The sequence below is a fragment of the Leptosomus discolor genome, chromosome 1 (assembly GCF_034619465.1).
Source record: "Leptosomus discolor isolate bLepDis1 chromosome 1, bLepDis1.hap2, whole genome shotgun sequence".
NCBI classification, from domain to species: Eukaryota; Metazoa; Chordata; class Aves; order Leptosomiformes; family Leptosomidae; genus Leptosomus; species Leptosomus discolor.
This window is the reverse complement of record NC_141391.1, coordinates 184980113-184998751: the sequence shown is the minus strand read 5'-3', so window position 1 is coordinate 184998751 and position 18639 is coordinate 184980113.

Here is an 18639-nt window from a genome sequence, read left to right as displayed (position 1 = left end):
AAAGCCATCTTTGGTTTGTTTTCATTTTTGGATAAGACTGGCACAAAGGAACCAGGGCTGTACTGCCTTCCAGGCCAAGAAGGAACATCTCCATTCAGTCATGGTGAAACAGGATGCTGGCATGGATTTTTATTTTCATTAAATAAAAACTGCAGAGAAGATAATCACAACTATTAATGAGCTGCAGATATATTAAAGAAACAAATGAATTATCAAATACCTTAATTTCTAAAAATCTTGTAAGTAGAGAAACACGGCAAAGAACACCAGTAATGTGGTGAACAGTCCCATGCCTTGCCCTTCTTTAGAAGACTCCAGCTCTAAGGTGACACACAAATAGGTAGTTCAAGATAACTTTTTTTTACTTTTTTTTTTAGTAAAAATCCTATTATCGAATGGCTCACAGTAATGGCTGAGAAGACAAACTGTACCTCTGGGCTGATACTCAGCTTGGTGCATGTGCAAGCCCAGGTGCTCCCGGGGTCAATCCCCCAGCAAGGGACATGGCTGAGGTGGTGACATTCCTCCAGCCTGGCCGATGGCACTACCACTTAAAAGCACAATAAGAAAAATGGGCAGAGAAGGCAGAGGGAGAGGCAAGACATAGGGCCAAGTTTCACCTAAATCAGCATGATAATCACATTTCTTCGCAGAACACTGTCCTTAACAGAGGTTGTTCTTAGCTTGATCCTTAATAAAGGGGATAATAGCTCATGAGAACAACAGTCACAGGAGATATTTCTAGTCAGCTTTTGTTCTTGTACTTGGCCAGTTTATGTGCAGCCTAAGGGTATAAATAGAGAGACTATAGAGGGGATTAACAGACTTTCTTTCCAGCAGGGCTCATGTGCCAAAGCGATGGCTCTATTAGCATTGTTTCCCCTGAGAGGTTTGTTTCACTCAGAAACCAGCACAAAGGCACCAAACTCTTTCCTTAGGCCCCGTTTTCTCCTCTGAAGAGGAGCAAGGCTTCAGCTGCGATCTAAACTCTTTGGAGTTTATCCTTCCATCTTGGACAACCCAACCAGATTTTCCACCTCCCATTTTCAGACCATCATCGGTGACAACGTTTCTGAGGGGATTTTACACCCATACAAGCTCCACATCAGCAGAGTCACTTTTTCACTGCAGCTGAATATTATTGGATGAATAGGATGTTAGTGATGACCGTGGCCTTTCACTTGCTTGGAGATGGTATATAAACCATCTCCTGTGTGCTGCTACCCCAACAGAATGTGACAGAGTATGGGGAAAACAGGGATTTAAAGGCTAAGCCTCACGTCCCCAAGTTTTAGGGTTCTGGAGCATAGATATCTGTATCTGAGCAAGCCACCCTAGGACCCCTTTTTAATTAACAGAGAAAAACTATCACTTTTCAGGTGTGATCCTTCAGCTCCGTTTTGATTGACATTGAGAACTCGTGAATCACCTCGAGGTAAACATGATCTGGCTCAATTGTCCACAGGTGACCAGGAAAGGTTGTATTTCCACTTCTGTTCTCTATCACACATGGGCAATTTAATTTACTAAGCCCCTAGCTTCTCGGTTTGGTTTTTTTTTTTTTTTTTTTTTTTTTTTTTAACAATCTTATCTTTGCAAAGCCTTTTAAAAATGAAATATTCCCTTTTTAGGATTAGATCTCACACAAACACAAATGTCATGAAGAACACGGAAAGGCACAGCAGAAAGTGCAGTGACTTCCTGTGGAGCGAACAGCTGGAAAAAGACAACATGACCACATCCATCACCAGAGGATCAGCAGGACCTCAAGCTGCACATGTGATTAAATATGATCACAAGTTTAAACCCCTCTTTGGACCAACTCTAGGTCCCCAGCACACCAAAGGACAGAGCCCTTGCAGTCTATGGCTAACAACATTCCCACAGATGCATCGCTAAGCCATTTGAAAAATTGATCATTTTGATTTTGACCATCCATTGGGCACAGTCTCTTTGCTGTGCCATAATCAGCTGTATGATCCCATCCAATATATGCAGTGCTCAATTTAAACAACTAGAAACAACAGCCTGCATGACAGGGTAATCATTCATCCTGAGTGCCTTGTGCAATGCTGGGATGAAGGCTAAGAGCCATCTAAACAGCTAAGTGTGAATTACTATACCATAACTCAAAGTCAGTGGTATCTTTTATTAATCATTTATAGAGCTGTGTATTATTAATATATGCAGAAGCAGCTGTCTCTCTTGCTGGCAGAATTTGCTTTTGTGAGCGATTTGGTGGAGACCAAGGAGATGAAGAAGCAGAAGCCAAGCAGAGCCTTCCTGAATGAGGAGGAGAGCTGCTGAAGTAGGTCATGAAACATCTCAGTAGGGAGGTGGGTCATTCCCTCATTAGGCTATTTTTAAGCACACAGGACCAGATCCTTAGCTGGTATAAAGGAGTTTGGTCCCACTGATTCCATTGCAGTCAGACATACTGACACTCCTTGAAAATGTGGCCCATGATTGTTGAAGTATAAAGAAATATCCCCCAACACACCCCAATTACAAGCCCAAAAGATATATTGAGCATGCAGTAACACCAAGCAGAACATGCAACATACTGCAATAACAGTAAAACTTGAATGTTCATCAAGACATGGGGCCAAAGTGCTTTTTACTGCTGCATGATGAATACATTACAGATGAAGCTGTCTCCATGTATTTATAAAACAGATATTGCCTTCTTATTCATTGGTCTGTGTCCTTTGCTTTCTCAGTTTTGCAGAAATCATGTTCTTCTATTTAAACACCTAATTAACTTCATGACAAGCATTTCTCAGCATTTTTTCTTGTCAATCTATTTACTGGCCTGCTGTCTGCAGCACTTTACAATACAGCAAGACCAGCTTGTTTAATCTGCTAACATTTGTACATCAATTGTTCTGTGAAAAGGCAACTTTAATGAATGAATTAGCTATCTCTTAGCTACCTTTAAAATTGAGTAATAAAGAAAAAAAACTTTTTTTTTTTTTTTTTAACTAGGGCTGAATGAGAAATATTTTCCCTCCCCAGAGAGTTTCTAAGAGTTCAAACTGCTTTTATATTCCACAACCCAAGGCAAACCCAAGACCTTGGGAAGCGTTCCACAAACAGATTTAAAGCCTGGAAAAGGCCGGAGTAAAATATTTTCACCCGGGATGTGGGGAAAGCAGACTGAGGTCCCTACACCAACGCATAATTATCTAAAATGATAATATAAAATTATTTCACCAGAAGAAACTCAGAAAGTCCTCCTTCCCAGCTAACTCTTATCCCAGCTACCATCCAGTATTTGGGCGCACTTCTCCCAAGTTTGAAGCCAGGGAAGTCTGATTTGAGTCAAAACCTTCAGTACCCCAGGATGAGCCCCAGACACTCACCCGTGGTGGTAGGAAGAGGAAAAATATTCCTCCCTGCTCCTCTTTTCCCTCCTTCTCCTCCTCTTTTCTCCCACCTTGGACCAGAAACACTGTATTTAATCAAGAACTTTTCTGCAAGGATTTGTGTGTGTTAAGAGAAAAAAACATTAACATTAACGCATTCAATTTAGATTAATCAGCCTAGCGATGACAAAAAAGAGTGAAAGATATTCACTCCATAGAAAGCGTGTGAATGAACAAAAATATAGATATATATGTTAATATTGCTTTATATAGATCTCACAGTGTGAAAATTGATGTAATTCTACAAAGCCCTAAGACCAAAGTATGGCTGCTAAAATACATCTAAGTGGAGAACATTGAGCAGGTAGCACGAGAGGCCTAACTTTTCTGAGCTTTGTTGTGAACTTTGACTAAAATAAAAATGTAATCCTTTCCCATTAGTGACATTAATAATTGCTTTGAGACAATTTGCAGTCCAAAACTTGATATTGGCTAGGACTGAAAATTTTAGTTGTCAAACAGAGTAGATTTTGTTTTCATTTTGCTTTTAGGCTGATTTTCAGTCCTCTGTGTCTGTCAGGAAGTGTGTTTGGTTTTTATCCTTGCTGGGAGGTTTGATAAAATCCTGATCACTGCTTTATTATGTTTATTATAACTTGTAGGAGACTGGTCAAAATTCCATCACTTTTGTATCAATCAGTAAAAAAACTACATAGAAGTTATGTGGCTTTTAAGATTCACATTTGTAAACTTAAGTGTTAGAGGAATTTTCAGTTAAGATATTTGAGTGCTTTTGGATCTGGATCTTAGGTCTGTGTCAAGTGTGACTGAGCAAATTTCCAGGATTGTAAATCAGGAAAAAGCATAATGCACAAAGAAACTTGCAATTTTTAAAAAAACCTTGGCTATTTACACCAAAGCTATGCAATATTTTCCGATATATAGTTTACATTTGTTACTGATGTTTTAGCTTAGAAATAAAATGAGATGCACAATACTGCATGAAATGAAGCACTGATTTGCATTGCTTTTTAAAGAATGGATTTATTTTAAAACATGTTTTCCTTATTGTAAAACCAGACTTGTTTTACTGATACTAGGACAAATATTCTCACTGCTTTGGGGAGCCCCAGGTCCCACCATGGGGAACAGCTGAATGGGTGCCTGCAGAGGCAGAGGGCTGCCAGCTCCCACCCCTCCCACAGGCACACTGCAGATGGGGTTTGGGATCACAGCTTCAGCCAGCTGTGGCACTAGCCACTTGCATTTTCAATTAATGAACAGCAGAAGGGGAGTGCTCCAGTGCCTGGATTTTCTTTCCGTGAGGCATGGCCACTCGAAGTCAAGCTTTTTCTTTCTTTTCTTTCCCAAGGGCCATGTTTGCCAGCTGATTTTCTAACCACACACTCTGCTAACAGGACCAGCTCTCTGGGAAGTTTTTCAATTGTCCTGGATAGAGCTGACGGGGAGTTTTTCAACAACATCTATTTTTCTTCAGGAAAAAATACCAGTTCATTGAAGGGGAAACCTCGAGCAGAAACGTGTTGGTGTGAACAGAGAGTGGAAGAAATTGGAAAAAGAAAAAAAAAACAACTTTTTTTCTCTTCAGAGGGTGGGATTTCTACTGAAGTCCTGAGAGACAGACAGCCCTGGCCCTGCACACAACACAGTCATCTGCAACAGCCATCAGCTCCACAGCTTGCAACATCATCTGGTAAAAGCAGCCTGAGATTGAGTCCCCAAGCCATTATCGAAATTAGGTTTTTTTTTTTCCCTACAGCTGGAAAAGTAGGTAATGCCACTGCTTGATTAGTCTTCTGCTGTGTTAATGAGCTAAGCGGTTCCTGGAGGGGCCGCGGAGAGGCAGAGGGGGTCAGAGGGCCTTGGGCTCCTGGGACCAAAACCTCTCAGGTGTGAAGGCAGCCCCGTGCCGCCAGCCCGGCTCCAGCCCTCCTGCAACACCTCACCTGAAGGCTTTGCCAAGCCGTGCGATGGCCCCACCGCCTCACCCAGCCTGTGCTAGGATTTGAAACACCTGCAAACCCAAAACTAGGAGTAAAGAGTGGATAACCACACTTTATTTCCAGGGCTGGTGAAGGGGTGTCTGAGACCACGTGCACTTACAGCCTTTGGGTCTGACCTCACTTACCAGGAGGCATTTGGGGGGTTTAGTTGTGGAAAAGTCCTCTACAGCACCCAAGATACCACTTGCACGTAATGTACAATGTCTAGCAGACGTGTCTCTTGTCTGTGCAGTATTGAATAAGATTTTAAAGGGACTTACTCTAAGCTGTGTGACTCAGCCAGAGCCAGGTGCCACCATCTTTTTTCCAAACTCAAAACCAGGAGCTGATGAAAGACTTGGTTGCTCTTTCACACCTTTGTGATGTATTTCTTCAGCAACATCTCTCTATAGGACTAGTAAATGGTAATTTAATGGGCTGCTTCCTCCTCCTTTTATATCCCCCTTTTACTGGCTAAATGCAATGCAATTTACCTGTCTGATGGATTAGGAGAGCAATTCCTCCTTGTGTAAGGTAAAGCCCGTAAGTCACATACCACTCTGCTCTTCATCTAAAGATGCAGTATGGAGTTTCACTGCACTTTCAAAAGACAGGGTGAACAGGAGCAAGGCAGCAACAGAATTATTTTTTCTGTACTCATTCATTTATCTATCACGCTTCTGATTTTAGGTACTCCCTTTTTAGTGAATTTAGCCCCCCCCCCTCAGCTCTCAATCCTTCCTCGCTTTAGCTCAAGTGAAAGGTAGCTTTAATAAAGTTCAGAATTGCCTATAGGTCAGATGCAAACTTGCTGCCAACCATCAACACGTTCCCAAGTGCCAGCGACACAGTGCTGATGACAGTGGGACAGGTCCTGCTGGTGGCTGTTCCCCAGGGGTATGTGAGGAACGCCCCCACCCCCGCCGGAGACCCCACTATTAAGAGAGCAGACACGGCCGCCTCCCCACACTTCAGCAATCCAATCCCATCATCCAACAAGCTACAAGGCTCAGCGTTGCCCATACAAGCATTCGCAAAGGCAAGAACGAAGTTATTTAAGCAGAGGCCTTCATGATACGATCTAATATAGGGTCTATTTCTAAAACACAGTGTGTGTTGAAAATGGGCTGTGAAATAACGCTGTTAGTGAAGGTACTAAAGATAAACAGTTATTAGCAACAGTCTTTCTGCTGACTACTAAATTGTATGGAGTAGAATAAAGATGAGGGCATTTCACAACTGAGGCAGCAGAAGTTACATTATAAATTTGAATATGCTGCCATGCTACATGAATTACATTAAATTATTTTTCCTATATTTGAACTTATCAGCTGTTCCCTCTTTCTTTAAACAGGACATTCTCCCATGCAAAATCATTAAAACCCTATTAACATGAAAAGGCAACCCACTTTGAATGTTAATAAAGTACAAATACAGATCGTTACACTTGTCTTCCTTCTTTTGTTTTGGCCAGACGCATTTCTAGTGATTGGCTGGTATGGCAGAAGTGGTAAATAGCCATCCCTCCTCACTTGCAGCAATGCAGGGCAGTTTTCCAATGCTACTGAAGCCGAGAAAACTCAATAATTACACCATTATAAAAACAATTTGCCAGATATCTTTATAAATTAACCTTTGCATCCACATTCTGAAGAGTGGCTTAGGAATCTTTCAAATTGGGAAAATCTCACAAGATACAAATATGCTTATGCCATGTTTTATATCATTTTCCTGCTGACGACCCCTCGAGAAAATTTTGATCAATTTAAAAGCAAGTGACTTTTATTCTAGAAAAGAACAAATATGCAAGACATCAGGTCAATAAATGCAATCCAGAGGTCAGGACAGAAAAGCTTATGTATCCTTAATTATAGCTTTAAAAAAAAAATACACAAACACTAAATTTCAGAAGTTCACCTGAAAAAATATTGCAGTTGTTTGTTGCATTATGTTATTACTTTACACTTCACTTTGCAAATGATCTTTCACTTCTTCACATAAATTACAATCGAAAAAACCTGGCAGCCTGTTATTTGGAGCCTAAACAAACTTTCCTACACTTGATCATCAGAAAGCTCATTCTATGTGGGTTACACAAACCTGTTATTTTTGTCTGGGTGTTAGGAAGTCAATTCCTTTACACAGACTTCTATTCTGCTATTATTTTTGTCCACACATATAGTCAATTTTCACATAAGCATCCCAAATCCACCCAAACCCCATAAACCGAGATCTGTAATACTGCCTAAATTCCTTAGCTCGACTCACCTAAGTCAGGTTAGCATGTATAAAGGCCTGGAGAACACAAAGAGGGCAGTCACAAAGGGCTATCAGATAAAGCATCCCAGCATCTTTGGAGCTGATATCCCTCCCCAAATCCCCTCTAACGACTGTACAAACCATTTCAAGTGAAATGACATTAATTGGGTCAGAAAAATGAGAAGAAAAATAAATACAGAAATATAGCAAAATAATAGAGTAAGGGGAATTTCAAAAATAATGAAAGAAAACATGTTTGCAGAGTGCATTCCATTCAGCTCCAGCTGCTTTGCTTTGAACTTAGGGGTTGCCCCAGTTTTTGCAGGGAGCTCACCTGCAGCCTCAGCCATCACTGGAGTCAGGCTGAAGCAGCTGGGGGAATTGCTGCAGTCGAGCCTTTTGATATTAAAAGTAAAGACTCTCTGCAGGAGGAAAAAAGGGAGTCCCTTACACACTTACAACCTGTTCTTTTTGAGGGGGGAGGTTGTTGATATCGTGTTTGAAGTGATAAGCACCGTAAAGTTCCGTGTCTGGCTCTACGCTACATACTTGAGCTAAAAATAATTTTTAAATGCTAATCAGAGAAGGCTGTATAACATCAGCTAGGCAGTGCAGAGGATAGTCTGGTAGTTTTTTCCTTCCCATGAATGATTACAAATTTGAGCTTGCCTTGAAAACTAAATGGTACCTCAAAACACAGGAGATTTAAGAATAAAATTCCCATTAGCAGCTGTTAACAAGAACAATCAATGTAAATTCTTTATGCTAAGACAAGAATAATCTCCTGGAATTTGAAGACTCTTTAAGGACAAAAAAGAAGTCAAAAAGAAAAGCCCCAGAGACCCAGATCTCCCAGCAGGCTGGGAGCAGGAACCCACTGCTGCTCTTCATGGCTTGGTCTGTGTGAGCGGGTCCTGACGCCTGGGCACCTGCCTTGGCCCTTCCCATTTCCCAAATGACCACGTTTCTCCCTGCAGCCACCCCTTCGGGTGTTTGCTGGGAAGTAAGGGACCAGCCAAAGTACCCTGCCCAGGAATGAAAGATGCATTTTTGTCATTTCTGGGCCTTACCAAGTTACAAACCCAGGCGTGATGTGAGCAAACCACCGAACAAAAGGCAAGGAGATGGCACTCTCCATCCCCGCTGCTGCTGAAGCCGTGCAGAAAAAAAATGAAAAATTCATAGAATGAAGTACACTGACATGGAATTGAATTTACTGAGAAAGGCCAGCGCTATCATCAACTGCTTAGGGAACTCATTTAAGTGAGTCCTCAGAGACTGTTACGGTGGTTGTTTCCTATGAAATACAGAGGCACGAGGTGGCATGTTTTTAGGACTTGGTCTCGTGATAGCTCACCATCATGCCCAGAGTTACCAAACACCAACCAAACCGTGGTAACTGATTACGTGTTCCTGCTGCCACTCTACTGCAAACGCGTGAGAAACCACATTTGCTCTGACCCACTTTCATCCCTCTGTGAGATACTGCTTTCCACGCTGACCGTGGGGTATGTACACCTGCTAGGCCAACCCTCACGGCTCAGATGATGCAGGCTAATGACTTGGCTCTGGCAGCTAATTCCCTGGTGGGGCTGAAGCCTCAGACACCTCAGCCTTGCCTTTCCTGGGGAACATATTCGCTGTCTCTCCTTGCCCATCCCCTCTCCTGTCCAGGGAACCGCACAACCCACAGGAGCAGCCAGGCATCTTCCCATGTGCTGGCACAGGCTCTTGGTAAGCAAGAGGTGATTAAGGGAAATGAACTTTTCCTTCAGCAGTGAAAGCAGCAGAGGGTGGTCTCCTGTTTCCCAGCTCTGTGTTATAACCCTGTAGCATGAAACAGGGTACTCCTAGCTGCAAAAGAGCAAGTGAGTCCAAACTTCATTCTTGGAAAGCAAGCAGTGCCAACAGAGCAAGAGATTATTAATCAGTTCATCAATTATCACATTGCTGACCCAAATAAAAGCAACTTACTGTATAATATTGAAACACCGGCACAGAACCAGTAGCCTAGACCTTTGCCAGCCTGGGTGAGTGCCCCAGACAGCATGTACAGTCAGCCTGCTCCGGGCTGTGTGTGCTACTTTGGGATTGATGCATATTTTAAATAGAGAGACTGGACTAGTTGCAGCTGGGAAAGCTATATCTTATCACCTACCTTGTTGGGTGTTGTTGGACAATGCCTTATCACCTACCTGTTCATCAAAACAGTTGTAGAAGACACATATAAAAGGTATTTTAAATTATTTCAAGTAAAAAAAAAACAACCCCAACCCCTAAGTTGGGTATCTTGCAACTAAAAGCAGCACCCAGTCATCACTTGCAATCAGCCAGTTCAGGTCTCCATCCAAGCAGATGAATATTCCTGGGTTTTGTCATGTTAGGTTTTTGCCCGCATGGCAAGTCACATCAGCTCAACAGAGCCCAAGGCGAACACCAGCGGTAGCAGGAGGTGCGGGTGGGAATGTGGCGTGTGGAGTACTCCTTCGTTTAGTGAAAGAAATTAGCTGCTAGAAAAGTTCAAGACATGTCATGTAATTTTAGCCTATTTCCATTTATGAATTTCAAACTTTGGTTACTTTGGTGTTGTGTTAGTCTCTAACTGATCCAAAAAGATCTTCTCAGCCATAGGACGGGATTGGCCAGAGATGTAACTAAGAAAAGATGGAGTTCAAAAGAGCACTGGAGGACTCCTTTGAAAAACACTGACCCCTCTCTAAAATGAAATTATTTGCAAAAGCTTCTCTTCTGGACAACACATAGCTGGTTCTGGAGTCAAGGTAGGAGCTATTTCCTTATCAAGACCCAGAAGCACAAGAGCTGCAGCCATGATCCATCCCACTCTGAGAGCAGATAGCTGATATTAGACATGAGATCCCCTGCATTAAGTGGGGGTGGGATAATGAATGTGCCACGTTAAGATTCCCCCTAAATGACAACTCCTGTAAGCTGTTGAAAACATGGTAGCACACCTGTTAGCACCAACCAGGGGCAGATTTACAGCAAGAGGCTGGGAGGGCAGCAGCCCTCTAATTAACGCCACCCACTGGGGCACCCAGCCTGGCTTACAGGACGGAGAAACCAGTGTGCAGCCTCCCCCAGTGTGCACAGCTGCACCCAGCTTTACCAGCAACTCTTATAACCCAGGAAAGTCTCGCAGCAAAGCACAATCTCTTCAAACGTTCCTTGTTGTCTGGCTCCATGCATATTTGTCTATTATGCCGTGAAGTATCTCCTTTCCTCTGCTTTGGAATAACCTCTGACTTTCTGTGACTACCCCTATTTTCATGGGTGGGGAACAGCTGCCCTTGCCCTACCTTCCCTACTAATGATTTTTATCCTTTATACCCCAAAAGCCAAAAGAGGCACAGGACAGAGAGCCCAACTGTGCAGCCAGCCGGTGGTGAGAGGCGGGTAGCAGCAGCTTAATTTGATTATGTTGCTACGGACCCCTAAAGGTCCTTTAGCAGATCACAAGAGGTATGTGGATGAGTCTTTTTAGACTATTTATTATTTTGTCTCCTTTTTTATGTCTCTTTTTTATTTGTCTCATCTCTAAGGGAAACAACTCAAACCTTATCAATCTCCCTTGATATGAGGGTTTTCCCCTGCTCGAATCATGTTTGTCACCCTTCTCTGAACCCTTTTTAATTCTCTTGTTATTACTTTGAACAAAGATGGATGGAACAGCAGAAGCAGTTCTCCAGCCGCATGACTTGCAAACTACAGAAAAACAGGTCAAGGCTAGACTGTACTCTGGAGGAGCTCTGGCAAGGTCAGTGGAGCTACCTCAGGAATGAGTGTACTCCCCTTCAGTTAAGTTTCTTGCCAAATTCAGTTTCCTTAGTATAGCTTAGCCTGTGAAAAGCAACTGTTGCTGACAATAGGTTGTCATACTGCATGCAGCTGAAGTCACGTCAAACGTATTTTGTCTGGAAATGTGGATACACACAAGCTGTACTAAGCATTTTAGCAAAATCGTGCCTAAACTTGCCTGTACAGAATTGCAACACCTGACCAGAGAAATGATCTGGCCATCTCAGAGTCCTGTTCAGATCATTGCGAAAATGAAGGGACAAGAAACACACTATGAATTTATTAGGGGCCTGTCTTTTGTTCCCACGGCTTGTGTCATCCAGCACTGTCAAACAGGGTTTAGATCTTACCATTCTCCACATAGAGACATTTCTTTGTTTTTATTTTTACTAAATCCTTCATTTTGATGCATCAATCAATACCATAAATTAATAATGCATCACATAGGATACGCTGCTTTTCACTTCCATTTCAAATTGCCTTGTTTTGGCATTATGCTCAAGAATAAATAGGAGACCTTGATTTTCTATAACATTTATTATTTTGTGCATCTTCCACTCCGTATTGACTCTATTCATACATTTACTTTTTTATCTGCTTTCTGAATCAAGCAGCTGTGGTCCCTCCATCTCTCTTTATAGAGAAGTACTTTCAGGCTTTTAGATGATGCCTGTTGGTGTGGCAAGGCTCTGCTTTGTCCAACTACTCTGTAACATAAAGGAAACGTGATGTGATAAAACCATCCTCCTGTTAAGTATAATAATGAGTTATTTTTGTGTATGTTCTTGGGCTTCAGTGACTTTCAATCAGGCACACAAATTTCTACTAGTGGTGCCACCCTTCCTACCACCCTGTAGCCCTTGCAGTGCTTGGTCTAATCCCATGGCAGCTGACACTGATTCTTCCAGCTCTTTTCAGCTCCCTGGATCCTTTTCCTCCATTGGTTTAAGGGTACTGTAGAAAAAAAAGTAAGATGGAGCCACAATCAGACAAAGTGAAGTTTGCTGAGCCACATAACAGGGCAGTGCTGGAATAACCCATCACTGGTCTATCTCACAGTAACACTTTCGTGCCCTGGCCTTGCAGGATCCTCTCTCAGGCAGATGTTTTCAACTTGTCAGTCACTATAATTGCTTTCTATTAAGGATGCATGGTGCAACGCAGTGATTTGTATTCTGAAGGCATCTGAAGAGCCACTATTAATAGAAAAATAACCAGCAAAAGCCAAAACAGATGTCTACTGATATGTATGTTAGTGCCGAGCTCAGAGAGAATCTTGACAATCCACGATCTTGAATTTCTTCCTCAAGAACCAAATGAATAGGCTGACAGGAGCCCAGTTTCATGAAAGTGATCCAGTTTTTATGAACCCCTGCAGGTAGCCTAGTCTCCAGCTGTAACTACAGCCACCATGCAAGTGTTGGTCCCCTCTCCTGCCTGCACCAGAGCACACACATCCTTCCCCACCATGGGGCTGGGCTGTGCTTGGCTCAAGAGTTGACCTTCTCTACCGATGCAGAGAGCAAAGGGCTGAGCAGACACAACCTGCCAGTTCCCATCTGGACTTTGCTGAATAAAAGCATGTCACAGATCTCTCTAAGATTTGCAGTCATACCCAGCCAAAGGGATATTCATGAATTCTCACTTTAAATCCCATTTCATTTAAAAAATGCTGTCCCCTTGAGATTTTTTTTCAGTACTTGCAAACCTACCAGGTTTTTTAACATATAAATAGGAACATTTAGTAAGAAAACAGGGACATGATTCTAACTCTATCGAAATACATCTGATAGAAAGAGCTTTTAGGAGAAAAAGAATTGAAAAGATTCACTGCTTTTAAAGAACAGTTAAAACCCATCTTTCATTACAGCAAGACCTAGGAGGAATGGCTTTGATCCCTCAATATTACCAGAGCAAAGGCAGTTAATACCTACTTCTAGAGTAGCAGCATTAGCTTTTGTACAGAATTCTTTAAATTACTTCCAGGGCCATTAAAGTCAATTGTAAAACACCACTGCGTTTACCTAACCAGAATTTCCCCAGCAGATCAGTCTACAAAAGGCTTTAGATGTTGCAATATCGAGTGTTGCAATTCTGAACTTTTGGCTCTTTTGGCTGGCTTCACCCCACTAAGTTTGGGAACCTTAGTCAGAAACAAAACTCTTGGTGAGATACTCTGAAGTCAATGGAGAACCCCAGGCAATAATTTAGGCTGACTGTTACATGGGATGAATCCAAGATCTTGGTCCCCACAGAAATAACCAGCCCTGGGTTATGTGTCTAGGCTCCCTGCTGAATACATGGAGACATCCACATGCTTCTGAATGGGATCTAGGAAAGCCATCAGAAGGAATGGGGAACCTTCTCACCTAGCTGGCACTAAGGATCTGGGGGTGAAAGCCTCTTCTCCCTCAGCCCCAGGAAGATGTTGATGCAACCTTGTCGCTTTCCTTGCGTTCTAGGAGCAACGAGGACACCCATCCAGGTCTGTGGGAACTTTGGCTACTCTTCTCTGCCCAAGACAATTTTGACTTAGATCTAGTTGTGGTTACCAGCATACAATTGGATGGCGCTCTCCCAGTTTCTCCTGGTAAATTGTTTTTATGATGCAATTGCACGTCTGTTGGGCTAGCAAGCCAGAAAATTACTTTCTAATCTAGCCACTTAGAGTAGGAGTGGAAGAGGACTGCATTCTTCTCTCATGATTATTCAGTTACTTGATACAAAACATTGATTGAAGAAGAAATCAAAACGTTGATCTGATAGAAGAAATTATCATGTTTAGCGGATATCTGAGAGTACCTAGTTACTCTCATCAATGAGACAGTGTTGGTCATGTTCCCAACCTATCATTCAAGAAATTAAGGACTTTACTGGCAGAAATATAGGTGTCTAGAGACTTAAGATCCTGCCAGGGTCAGCTAGCAGCAGATACAAGATTTTAAGTAATTGATTATGGCTTGACATCCCCATATGCACGTAGGATGTGCTAGAAATACTACTGCTTCCAGCTTTCTCTACAACATGGATCTTGTGGGGAAGTCCAACAACTGCAATGAAAGAGGACACCCTGGACTCATTTAGTCTTGTTATCTCTCCCACATGTAGATGGAGGCATACATGTAGCATGTTGCCGTTAATAATTCAAAATTATATAAATAACTATGTAATTTTTGAATGACACAAGCAATGAGTTGACCTGCTATCTACACACCACTCACCATGGAATACTGGCATAGCGTGTTTGCCAAATAACTTAAATGCGTAGTGGTCCAAGAAATAAAGCTCACAATGAGTAGATCTGTTTTAAAAACATAAATACACTACTAGGAGACAAGAGTGTGCCACCTACGAAATTACTAAGGCTGTGTGCAAGACTGGGAAGAGGCTAGACAAAATAATATGAGGACCACCACTGAAGGGAATGGAAAATCATGTATTTTAAGCAAAGAAGCAGCCCCAGGAAAATGAAACATCAACATAAAACAATGAAAAAAATAATTGTGCAGGATAAAAAAAAAGAAATAACACAGAAAATAGAAAAATTGTACAAAAGAAGAAGAGCCATCAAGGTCATCAGCTGACAAAAGAAATCTCTGAAAAGCATTTTCATGCAATTGTGCACTGGAAGAGAACAGTTTTCTGTTCATTTACATATACTGTTTTGGTTTCCTTCTGATTGCAGAACACTATGAAATGCTTTTGTGCAATATATTCCTTATTTTATAAGGCTCTCATGGAAGCTACATACACACGTTTAATATGTATACAAATATATTTTGTACGATAACTCATTCCTTAACTTCACACTGAAAATGGAAATTATTTGGCTTTCAATAATGAAGAGGAGAATCAGATTCAGGTTAATGAGAAGACTTGTCTGATTAACCTTCTCCACAGTCAATGACTTGTAATGGTCCATCAGCCATCCATGCCTAAGTAGTGTTGCCAAATGAATTCAATCCATGCCAAAACGTGCATTTATAGAAACAATCAAATAAAATCTGGAACTGTGTGTTAGCCGAACATCAGGAAAACCGTGTTTAGAGCATTCAAACGCCTAAAGATGCACTCCGCATGACCAAACCATTAGAGTTCACAGTCTCACTGGTATTTTATACCCAGGTGAGAATTGAATCATATGAGGAAAAATGGTCACAAGCAATAAAAAATCCCCAGAGATTTTGATTTTTTAAAAATGATTCTGCATAGTAATGGCTGAAAGATAATACTGCTTAGCAACTGCAAAATGACACTCCTATATGTAAAATTAGTTGTTGTACTTAATCCAGTCAGAAGCAGTAAGAAGGTAGCTGTATTATTAAACCTTCTTGTGCTCTGATGGAACAAGGGCTGTAGTTTGAGAAGCCAAAATGAGGAGGTAAGATAGAATTCATTCCCTCTGTTAATGCTGTGGTTAAATTTTTGCCATAGAACAGTGTGGGGAAATTCCCTTTTCCACTGCCTTTGCAGTATCTGTTACAGAGATAATACAGGTGTGTGTATTTTTCTGAAGATACAAAGTAAATGGCATTAACTCTTCTCTAAAAAAAAATAAAACAAAACTAAAAACACAGTGTGCAGGTGGAACCCAGATGTTGGTCTATAGTCTTTCAGGTACTCATGTTGGGAAAAGATGTGTGAAAACATTTAGGATTTTTATTGTCATTCTTGAGGCCATAAAACAGGCACTAGCTGCCAGAAGTTAAGAACTGTTCCTGTGGGTGGGTTACTACATAATATTTTCATAAGATTTCTTGAACTTTTCCTTGAAACATACGGTATTAGCCACTGTGCAAGAAATTGTAACGGACTCATCAGACTAGTGGTCTCTTAAAATATGGCAATTCATCTGTTTCTGTGGTAATTAATAAAGCAGGGACAGCATTCATTGCCAGTAATTTATTGCATAACTGTTGATTTTTCTGTTTATGAACTGTCACAGACAAAGCTCCAAACTTTCAAATATGGCTGTTATTCTAAATTAGTTGTGGTTCCCTCTATAAAAACCTCCCAGGGATTAGAGGGTTCATTAAGAACAAAAATTTGAGAATGTGGACTACATTAGTAGGCTACATGTTGTTTCAGGCTTTAGTCAGGCTCGTATCTGCAAATAAATATCGAAGTACAAATTGAAAACGTCAAATATTACAAATGAATATGTGATGAAAAACTAACTTTTGAAACAAAGATCATAAATGATGCCTTTTGTGAACACTTGTGATGCAAAGTTGCAAAAGATCAAGTGCTTATAAAACCAAACCATAGTATATGTTGAATTTCAAATGCCAGATATTCAGCCCAGAGACCTTTTTTTTTTCCCAAATTCTGTCTTCTCCACAAGCCTAGCCAAAGGACAGACCCTGTCTCTCACCCTGCATTGCTGTGCTCTCAAAGGGCAGATTTTGACCTTCAGTGTCAGGGATACACCCACCTCACCCACAGCCTTATGGGTCTACCAGCTGTACTGAGGAAAGCATCTGGCCAGCAACTTGGTTCTTCAGCACCACCTTCTTAACTATATTTTGCTAATTATGCTATTGACCTTCCTCTGAGGAAGTTCCTCTCTTGTGAGAACAGTATTAACTCAATTAATTTAAAAATGGAAGGTGTTTCTTCTTTTTGTAATGGAGCAGAAAACATTCTAAAAATGGCCTGAAAAGGAAGGGTACCAGAGCACAAGCACCTCTGCCTACATTCGGCGATGTCACACTAATGGGAATTACTCTCTTTCTCGTTACCAAAAGTATAGATTGTGAACAGAAATGAGTGAACTACCTCTTTGCCGTAATAATCAGAAAATAAAATGTGCCTAATGCAGGTCATTGTTTCACTTAACCTAGTCTGCTATGAATAGAATATTGTTCTTCTTTTACATCACAAAAAGAAAGAAAAATATTTGATCTATATAAACAACACACAGGACAAATTGCTCAGAGGCAGGCAAAGAATATGTTCTGGTAAGCAAAAGGTAAAATTGTGAGGCAGGTCAGAAAAACATTTTGAGAGACAACTGGCTAAAGGAATCAAAAGAAGTAGTCAAACCTTTCTCAAACTCTCCGCTAGCTGGCAGCCTACCAAGTTATCAATAAGGCCCACAAGGCTTCCAGAAAGAGAAAAGCTAAGTGGACTCAGTAACCACAAAAGAGGATCTCAGGGAGATTCCCAATGCATGGGCTTTCCTGATGAGAACAAATAGGAGCAGCTCCAAAGCAGTAGGGGAAGATTTAGGGTGGATCAATAAAATAGGTAGTAATGAATCAGCAGGTCCATATTGTATATCCCCAGGATTGTAAAAAAACTGCTAACTGCAGTGCATGGCACACCACTTGGAAGCTGCTAAGGTAATAAAAAGGCAGATGTGATCCCAGTTTTGGAAAAGAAAATTAGAAGAGGTCCATAGATCTACAGTCCTGTAATTCTGACTTGGGAACACTGACCTGGGAAGAGAACTAAGAGGCACTGGGCAAACGTGATACAACTGAAAAAAAAATACTGTTACTTTCGTAGGGAGAAAATCTTACCTCATAAATCCACTGAGCTCCTTGGAAAGAGTGAGTGAGAGCACAGACTGCAGTGGTGCTGTCGATGCAGCATACTTGTGTTTCCAAAGAGGTTTTGACAAGGTCCTTCCCAAAATGTTTTTAAATAAATAAAGCTTTTGTAGTCAAAAAGAAAAGGTAGGGCAAAAGGTCATTTTTTTAAAAAAAGGGAAGATTTCCAGAGTAGTCCCACCAGCACCTAAGAAGCTGTATGCTGCATTTACCATAAATCATCTGAGAAAAGTGAATAGCAGTGTGGCAGATATTGTTGATGGTACAAAAGTGTTTAGGGCAATATAAACAAAAGCTGACTGCAATGTGACAGAGACAGCTCGTGGTATGATACACATAGGATTCATCTTACCTAATCATGGGCATATACAACATAGCCGTTAGAGAAACCAAGAGTCAGCTGAGGCTCCTTTCTTCCTCTGTGGAGAGAAACAGGCATTTTTAAGGCTTGATTCCCCTGGTCTCTTTGGGATATATACATTAGAATTGGAGGAATCACAACCTAGAGATGCTTCTTTCTCTCTGTAGCCTACAATGGGAGCACACGGTGACTGCCTTAGATGCCATTCATCTACGTTTAGTCTGATGAACACACTCTGAGTATGCAGGCAGTAAAATAACAGACAAAATTCAATGTCAATA